This window comes from Prosopis cineraria, unplaced genomic scaffold, assembly GCF_029017545.1.
Source record: "Prosopis cineraria cultivar Desert tree isolate PC_DT_omini unplaced genomic scaffold, ASM2901754v1 PC6, whole genome shotgun sequence".
NCBI lineage: Eukaryota > Viridiplantae > Streptophyta > Magnoliopsida > Fabales > Fabaceae > Prosopis > Prosopis cineraria.
Window position 1 is genome coordinate 30,102,618 of NW_026555337.1, and position 10,423 is coordinate 30,113,040.

The window sequence follows — 10,423 nt, forward strand, 5'->3', positions numbered from 1 at the left end:
TAAAGGTGATTGGATTAATGAAAAGAAGTACAAAGTTGCAGTGATTACAACTATCATTACTACAGAAATAATATTTAATAGCATGCATTTTGTAGAAATAAAAAAATGCTATCAATCTCAAATCCAAAGAAGAAAGGTGGTGTTTATTTCATCAAATGCCACAGCTTTCAAATTATTTTTTTATTTTATAATTATAGTAAATTCACAAAGGTGGCGTTTTTAAATAAAATGTCACAGATTTATGTTGATCAATGACTAGGTGGCATTTCAATATTTAAATGCCACCTCTCTACTTCATTATAAATAATTATTTTTTGTAATATTATATAATTATTCTATTATGAATACACAATAAGTATAAATAATCTGTATGTATAATTTTTTAATAATTTAAAGCCATATAGGTGGCATTTCTTTTATATGAAAATGCCACCTCTATGATTTATTAAGAAAGTTAATAACTACATTGAAGAGGTGGCGTTTTACAAACTTCAATGCCACCTATCTTAAAAAATTGTTAAATAAAATATGTAATAATTATCACTATTAATCTACATATATTCTTAAATAATACAAATTTAGATATTGATCATTTTATTACATAATAATAAATTAATTTTATTGAGTTATACTTTTTTGTCTCTATTTAATGGATGCATAATATTTATTTATCGTTATTAAAATAGGTGGCATTTGTTTGAAAAATAAAACACTACATCTCTCTCTCAAGTATTAAAAATATTATATATTTAAATATTAATTAAATAAATGTTTAATTTTTAAAAGAGAGGTGACGTTTTTAGGGAAAGAAATGCCACCTTTCTCTTAAACTATTAAAAAAATATTTTTACTCTTTATATTTTTATGATATACTTAGATTTATTATTATATAATATTAGAAATTAATTTTAATATTTTTATATTTGAGGAGAGATGTGGCATTTGTAGGCCATTTAAACGCCACCTCTTTTTTTATTAACTAATTATTTTTAATTTATTATTATTAAATATTATAAATTCTTTTTTTATTTTTAGGAGATAGGTGGTGTTTGTTGGATCTACAAACACTACCTCTCTACCTCATTGTTTAAAAAAAAAATTATATATTAAATATTAACTAAATAAATGTTAATTATTTATTGATTATTATTTTTAAGATTATTTTAAATTTTATTTTAAAATAAATTATTAATCAATATATGTAATTAATAAAAGAAATAACCATATTAAATATTTATTTTAAACTAATAATTTTAATTATTTTCTTGCTCATATTTTGTTTTAGTTTATAGTGCTTATTATTAATATAGTTATAGTTTTCTTACCAAACTTTATTTAAGAATTCATTGGATATATAAGTTCATAGTATACATATCCATTATTAACTAAATATTTTTCTAAGTATAAATTATTATTATAGGCATATCTAATTTTTTATTGAGTAACAATATTAAATAAAAACATAACAATTACCATTATAAATATACATTCTTAACTAATATAAATTTAGATACTATTTATTATAATTATAATAAATTTATATTTAAGGAGAGAGGTGGAGTTTGTTGGCCTTTCAAACATCACCTCTTTTTTTTATTACATAATTATTATAATATTTTATATTTTTATTTAATATTATATATAATTCTTTTATGTTTAAGGAGAGAGATATCATTTATTCTTCAGACAAACGCCACTTCTCTACATCATTTATTAAGAAAATAATATATTAAATATTAATAAATAAATATTAATTCAATATTTAATTATTATTTTTACTAATATTTAGTATTTGTTTGATTATAATTATTAAGTAATATAGGTAATTATTAACAGTAATAACTATATTGATATCTTTATATGTATTTATTAGTGCTTTAATTGTATACATATATCTATTATTAACTAAATATTTACTTATTGTTAATAAATATTATATCTAATTCTTTTATTTTTTAAGGAGAGAGGTGACTTTTGTTCTTCATTCAAACGCAACCTCTCTACATCATTTATTAAAAAAATAATATATTAAATATTAATAAATAAAGATTAATTTAATATTTAATTATTATTTTTACTAAATTTAGTATTTGTTTGATTATAATTGCTAAGTAATATAGGTAATTATTAATAGCAATAACTACATTAATATTTTTATAAGTATTTTATTATTACTTTAATTGAGCACATATCTCTATTATTAACTAATATTTACTTATTATTAATAAATATTATATCTAATCTTTTTATTTTTTAGTCAAAGAGGTGGCATTTATTCTTCAAACAATGTCAACTCTCTACATCAATATTTAAAAAAAATATATTAAATATTAATAAACAAATATTAATTGAATATTTAATTATTATTTTTACTAATATTTAGTATTTGTTTGATTATAATTATTAAGTAATATAGGTAATTATTATAGAATAAACTATATTAATATTTTTATAAGTATTTTATTAGTACTTTAATTGTTTACATATATCTATTATTAACTAAATATTTATAATTGTAAATTAATATTTGTAGGCATATCTAATATTTTGTTGAATAATTATTATTAAATTAAAAGCATAATAATTATTATTAATTATGTACATTCTTACTAAATAAGTATTTGGATATAATTTTTTTAAGGAGAGAGGTAGCGCTTGTTCCATTTAAAAATGCCACCTCTCTAACAAAATTGAAATATAATATGACGTGTGTGTTGCTATGCAAGCCGCGTACGTACAGTGATAACGAGTAGCATGTGTCAGTGTGTTGGGAATATGCAATGGGGACATTGGCAGAGGTGGCTATTGTTTTGAAAAATGTCCACACTCTGTCTTATTGTTTTAGAAAAAATCAACCAACTCACTCACTTTCTTTATTGTGTCTTCTTTGTCTTCACTGCATCATTTACGTATTGCTTTAGCTCGCCTAGCTCCCAGCTCCTTCACATTGCCTTCAGCTCTCCCAGCTCGTGGTTTCTAGCTCATGTTGTCCTCTTCCAGCTCGTATAGGTGGTGTTTGTCCAAACTCGCTCTTAGCTTCAAACACTCAACTCGCTCGTGGTCTTCAAGCAGCTCGTGTTTCCTCTTCTTGTAGCTCTTAGCTCATGATTCCTTTTCTTCTAGCTTAGCAGCTCACAGGTAACTCCTATTCTCACAAATATTTTCTTTTGCCTTCTCCCAAATGTCCCCACCATTAATGCCCAACTTTCATATATAAACCTTAGTCCCTAAAATTTTAACTTTTAAATATTCTAAAATTTATGGTTCCTAACTTCAACTTATACTGGATCATCTTTATTCCTCATTTTCACCTCATGATCTTCAGCCTGTGTGGTCCCAACATTGTTTCCTTAACATCGACAGATTGATTTCATAATTTCTCCAGCTCTCTTAGTACGCTTTGCATTTTTTTTAAATTTTTTGTTTTAGTTATATCATTAGATATGGGTTAATTCAAGATAAATTTTGAAATATTATGTTTGTTACACGAAAAATTTTTAGTTTCCCCCTAAATGATAAGGAGAAAAAATTAATTTTTACAGTAAGAAAAAAATTATTTAATTTATATTTTAGTTAGCTGTGGTTTAAAATTTTTTTGCATTTATTAATTTATTTCTGTTGATTATTAATTTGGTTATTGGTTAGAATATGTTGAATTTATTATTTTAGGTATTTGCAAGTATTGAATAGAGGGTTTAATACCTAAAAGATTTTAAATTTTAAGCTGCTATGCTGTTGAAATTTTTTAAATTGTTGAATTAATATATTAATTGTCAAACTTTCATTTTTAAATTGTTATGTTATTGATTTTATTTTAAAATATAAACAATAAATTAAAAAAAAATTATTAGCAGACTATAATAGGTAGTGAGTATGGACACAAATGCCACCAAGTCATACCTGACACTTTCCTATAATAGGTAGTAAGTATGGACCGAAAGTGGATATTTGCTAATCAATGTCAGAGAATATAGGGACGGTGTGAAAGAGTTTATTACTTTTGTGGTTCAAACATGCGAAAGATCCAAACAAAGTTTTATGTCCTTACTTAGCTTGTTGCTATAGAAAGAGAATTACTCTAATTGAATGCTAGATCATTTAATATATCATGGAATTGATCAAAGTTATACACGCTGGACAAGGCATAGTGAGAGGAATGATGTATCTGGTGAATGGGGTCATACTACTAGGTCTTTTGAGAGACAAGATACATGTGATGATGTTAGCAGCAATGCATGTGAGATTGATCATCTTGATGAAATGCTAAATGCAATAGAGAATGATTTTTATAATTGTCCTAAAATGTTTGAAAGGTTATTGGTGATTTAGAGAAACCATTGTATCCTGGTTGTACTAAATACACCAGATTATTAGCTGTTTTGGTATTATACAATTTGAAAGCTGCATGTGGATGGACTGATAAGAGTTTCACTTTATTGCTTGATGCTTTGAAAGATATGTTTCCTACTGATAATGAACTTTCCACCAAGACATATGAGGCTAAACAAATGCTCTGTTCAATTGGTTTAGGCTATGAGAAAATACATGCATGACCTAACAATTGCATCTTATTTCATAATGAGTATGCCTCATTAAAGAAGTACCCTAAATGCGAAGCATCATGATATGGAAAGAAATCAAGTCCTGTAAAGTGCTATGTGCTATGGTATTTTCCTATTATACCGAGAGATTTAAGAACATATATGGAAATGCAAAACCCAACATGTTGACATAGCACGAGAATGAAAGGATTAAAGATGGCAAGCTCAGGTATCCTACAGATTCCCCTCAATGAAAAAAAATTGATTTAAGTACCATGATTTGGAGAGAAAGAAAGGAATCCTCTTCTTGCATTGTCAACTGATGGAAATCAACTCACATAGTGTTCAGAACAGTACTCACCGCACATGGCCGATGATATTAATGATTTATAACCTACCTCCATTGTTATGCATGAAATGTAAATTTATGATGTTATCTATATTAATTTCAGGGCCTAGACAACCAAGAAATGATATAGATTATATATATATATATATATTTGTCCCTTTTGATAGAGGATTTAAAATTAAGTGGGATATTGACGTGGAGGTTTATGATGGGCATAGAAAAAAAAATTAATTTGAAAGTCATGTTATTTGGCACAATTAATGATTTCCCTGGTTATAGGAATTTGTCAGGATATAATATCAAAGAGCATGGTACGTGTCCTGTATGTGAAGAGGACACTCATTCAATATGGTTGGATCACTATAGAAAAAAATGTTTACATGGGACACCGTAGATTCTTTCCTTCGACACATCATTGGAGAAAGTGGAGAAAAGCTTTCAATGATGAATCCGAAGAAGATAAACCACCTAGGTTGAAGACAGGCGTGAATGTGTTTGAAAAGGGTGAAAGATTTTGATAATTATTTTGGTAAACCCTTTGCAAGAAATATTGCAACAAGTGGGTAGAAGAAAAAATTAATCTTTTTTTATATACCATATTAGAAGTCTTTATATATAAGACACTTTCTTGATGTGATGCATACTGAAAAAAATATTTATGACAGTGTGATTTAGACATTACTCCAGTTGCTAAGAAAAAGTAAGGATAGTGTCAAATCAAGGTTGGATTTGGTTTCTACGGGAATAAGGGAGGAGTTGGCTCTAGTGGAGAAGGAAATCGCACATATCTACCACCAGTAGCTTACACTCTATCAAACAAAGAGAAAAAAATATTTTCTTGAATTCCTCCATAATGTTAAAATACCAGAGGGATATTCTTCAAATGTAAAGAATCTTGTATCAATGAAAGACTTGAAGTTATAGGGGCTTAAATCTCATAATTCTCATATGCTCATCCAAAATTTCTTACCAATTGGCATTAGATCTATTTTGCCAAAAAAAGTGTGATGCACCATCACTAATTTATGCTTTTTTTCAAGATGATTTGTAATAAAATGGTTGACCCTACAAATTTGTCAGCCCTATAAAGGCAAATTGTTTTGACCCTATGTGAATTTGAAATGTATTTCCCACCTTCATTCTTTGATATCATGGATCATTTGACTGTCTAGTCAAAGAAGTTCAAATGTGCAGGCCACCATATTTAAGATGGATGTACCTGATTGAGCGTTACATGAAAATATTAAAAGGCTATGTAAAGAATAGATGTCAACCCGAGGACTGTATTGCTGAATGGTACATAGTCGAAGAAGCAGTGGACTTGTGTACAAATTATCTATCAACATTGATGCTATAGGGATTCCAAAGTCTCGTCATGATGGATGAAAATCAAGGAAAGGAATAATTGGAAATAAAGTTATTAGCATCTCAGCAGTCGAATGTGAACAAGCGCATCTATATGTTCTGCACAATACTAAAAAAGTTAAGCTGTTTGTGGAAGAACACAGGGTATTCTCAGAGACATGTTTGATTTTAGAAATGAGAATTTTGTAACAAAAGAACACATCGATAATTTTAAAGTGGCTTAAAAGTCACATTCTTGAGGAGTCGGAGAAAGATGCTAATAATGTTTTTGAAAAATTGAGATGGCTAGCCAGGGTTGGTGGTTGAGTTTACAAGTTTTATCTTACACTGATTACGTAATCAATGGTTACACTTTCTATACCAAAGAACAAGATGATCAAAGAATAATGCAGAATAGCAGAGTAACGCTTATTACTACTGGTCTACATATATCCAGTTTAAAAGACAAACCCTATCTATACAAAAATGTCATACTTTAATGTCATTGAATGTATATGGGACTTGGATTACTCTATGTTTAGGGTGCCAGTCTTTTGATGTATGTGGTGGGTTTCAACATTATAATGGATTCTGAATTGATGATTTTGGATTTATTCAAGTGGATTCTCTAAGGTTGGGTATAGAAATGACCATTTTATTTTGGCTTCGCAAGCTCAACAAGTGTTTTTCGTTCCTAATCCTGCAAAAAAGAATTGGTCTATTGTACTTTTGTCAAACAAAAAAACATGATGATAATGATGAAGCTCATGGTAATGAAGATATGAATATTGAAGATGGTCCTTTCTACGGTACAATTCAATCTTTTGATAATGATTTAATTGAAGATGATCACTTGTACATGAGAGATGATCATAGAGAGTAATATGGGTTAACGTGTCAAGTCTAAATCAAACAAAGAAAAAAAATGAAAAAGTAATTTTATTTTTCATTTTTACTTCTTTCAAAATTAATACCTATTTATTTACTTATGTATATGTTAATGTATCGATTTTAACTTGAAGAACAATGAGTTCTCATAGCGACAACGAACCTCATACCAGTTCAAATGACAATGATCCTCAAGCAATAAAGGAGAAATGTTTCGAGATGTTCATGGTGGTAGAACTGTGATGGCCAAGTTGATCAAAAATAGAAGCATGGGAATAAAGTTACAAGTTGGTTGGAATATCAGGGGTCACCAATAAAATCAAATGGAGAAAAATTAGTCATTTATATTGGCTCGAGATCATGTGCCTATTACATTTACTGAGTGAGAAAAGTTCTGAATGAATACAAGAGATTCATTTGGGAACAAGTTGAGGTAAAAAAGAAATCATTAAAATTTTATCTTTTCTAATTACTTTTCCTGGACATTTAGTGATCTAAATTATTTTTTAATCTTTCTTTCAGTCTTGTTTTGAACTTGATGAGATTCATAGAACACATGTCCTAAAAAAAGCTGGGGTTCTTGTTAGAAAATTTTGTGCAGATATTTACAAGTGGTATTTAATAGATAATAATCAAAATGTCATTAAACATCCACTGAAACTTTATGATGGGATCATATCTCAAGAAGATTGGGATGATTTTTTCTAGCGCACAATAGAAGAATTTAAGGTAATTAATGCTAGATTTGGCCAATTAAATATAGTTTTTCTTATATAAAATTAATAGGAATTTAATTTTCATTTCAACAGTTGAAAACCGAGCGATACCGTCAATTAGCGGAAAGCCAAAAATATCATTTCAGAAGGGAATGGAAAGGATACGCATTCACTGAACAAGATAAAGTACATATCTTATATTTAATACTTATTACATGCATCTATTTTATATGTTTGAGTTATTTATGAATTTAATTAATTATTTTAATATATAGATAAAAAAAGACAATTTCAATTGTGAACGACTTACAAGACATGAAGTGTGGGTTTGAACGGTGACTAAATTCAAAAGGTGAAATTGAAGATGAAAGTGTAGGCAAGTTTGGCAGACTTGTGTAAATATTAATATTTAATCTTGTTTAAATATAATATTTTATGTAGGAAACTAAATCTAATATTTTATATAATAGCAAAATTTGTCACAAGAAAGGTCAAAAGAAGCACAACAATTTGGTCGTGAATATCCTTAGTAGAGCATTAAATGTTCCAAAAGTCCCAGGTCATGTCAAAGGGGTGGTTTTGGTGTTACCCAACCACTTATTTTGGTGGCAAAACACGCTCAACACAAGAGTGTAATTACTGAGTTGAAAGAGAAAATGAATGCATTTCGACAACAGATGCTGGAACAAAATATACGTGAGCAACATTATGCAGAGAACAATATTGCTAATTACAAGAACAAAATAAAAAGTTATTTTAGCAAATGAATGATATGATGCCAGCAGGCTTAGTAAGAATTCCCGCATTTGAAAGCCCTAGTTTAAGGAATAGCTGTGTACTTCCATGTCAAACCACCCAGCTGCTCTCCCTCTGTTAATACTTTTTCTACACTACTTTAATATATTCTTAATTTTATAATATAAATTGTCAAAAATTTTTTTGTTCCTAGGGGGAATCAAAATTCAAATTGTACACAAAAATTTCCTTAAAAATGCAGTTGTTGTGGGTATTGTTTATAATTTCTCTAAAGACACTTTACATACAATACCCCCCACCTTAGCACATTACAAGTTTCTATAGACATTTGCATTAATGATGATGCCAAGTTACCACTACCTCTTAATGAAGATATTATATTGTTTAAAGATGCAGAGGGGACTTTTGTTGCGTGGCCTCTATATCTCATTGAGTCATTTGCTACATGTAATTATAATTGATGACTCAGTTTTTTTATATTATTTTTGTAGATTCAATCAAAATTAAAGAATAAGAAAATAATTGAATTGCATGGTAAATCTTTAAGGAATCTCAAATACCATGCATAAGCAAAAAAGTATATCTCATGGAGCTTCAAAAATAAAAAGGGCTAATAATTGTCGTGAAGCTCTTTGAGCTCTTTTGCCAAAGCTTACTGCTAATGGCCAAACAATTGAAATAAGATTTGACAAAGAAATCTATTGTAAAGATAGTTGAAAATATCTTGATAGAAATACCATCATGAAAATACTAATCGAGGAATGGGCAAGTGCTTCTACTATTAACACTTGGATAAGGTACTTGTTTTATAATATCCTTTGATATTGATGTTTTTATCATTTGCTATGATTGGTTTTAATACAAGTTTTTGCTATTTATCAAGGTAATTGTACATTTCTTTTTTGAAAGACACAGAGAAAAAAATAGATTTGTATTATTAGTTCTCATGATATTAGTCATGGGTCGACATTGGGTCATTTAAGCAAGTAAATCTTGTAAAAAAATGTTCATAGAGAAGACAAAAGTTGGAAAACATATGTTATTTTTAATTCCTTACAATGCAAGGTAAGTAGTTTATTGATTATTTTTTTCTTTTGTGTATGATACCTCAATTTTATTAAGACATAGAAAGTTTAAAATTTTCAAAAACATTGGATTTTGATTGTTTTCAATCCTATGGCTATTCCTTTGCCTTAAATTTGTTATTTGGATCCTCTATCTGAAGGTATGCCAATGGATCGGCCTAATATATTGAGGTTATTCAATAAGTAAGTATTTATACTTATAAGAATTATTTTACACATTTTATATATATTTGCATCAATTAATATTGATTAATTTTTTTCTATTTTATTAGGGAATGAATACTTTTCGAAGTCACAAAGAGCTCCCCTTTTCTAGAAATAAAGAATTCTCTAAAAGTTATTAATAGACAAAAATCATGGTTATAAATTATACTTCAAAGAATTATTAAATTATTGACAATATATTCATTTCGTTATAAAGTTACATTATATTTTGATGAAGTTTTTAATACCCTTTTCAACACAAATAATAATGATTGTGGTTCTATATTATGAAATTCATGAAAGACGTGATTACTCATAGTCAAATTTCTGTCCCATTTGAAGTATGAAATTTAACTCAATTTGAATTTGATCATTTTTAGTTGTTTATGACATCATTTATTATGTATTTTGTAGTAGTATGAGGATACAAAGTGCTTGAAATATAGTGATGAGTAAATTTATGATCAAATTGAAGAATGGTCATCTTTTTGTTTTGACATTAGGACGCCAGAATATAGGTAATTATTAAATAGTTTATTA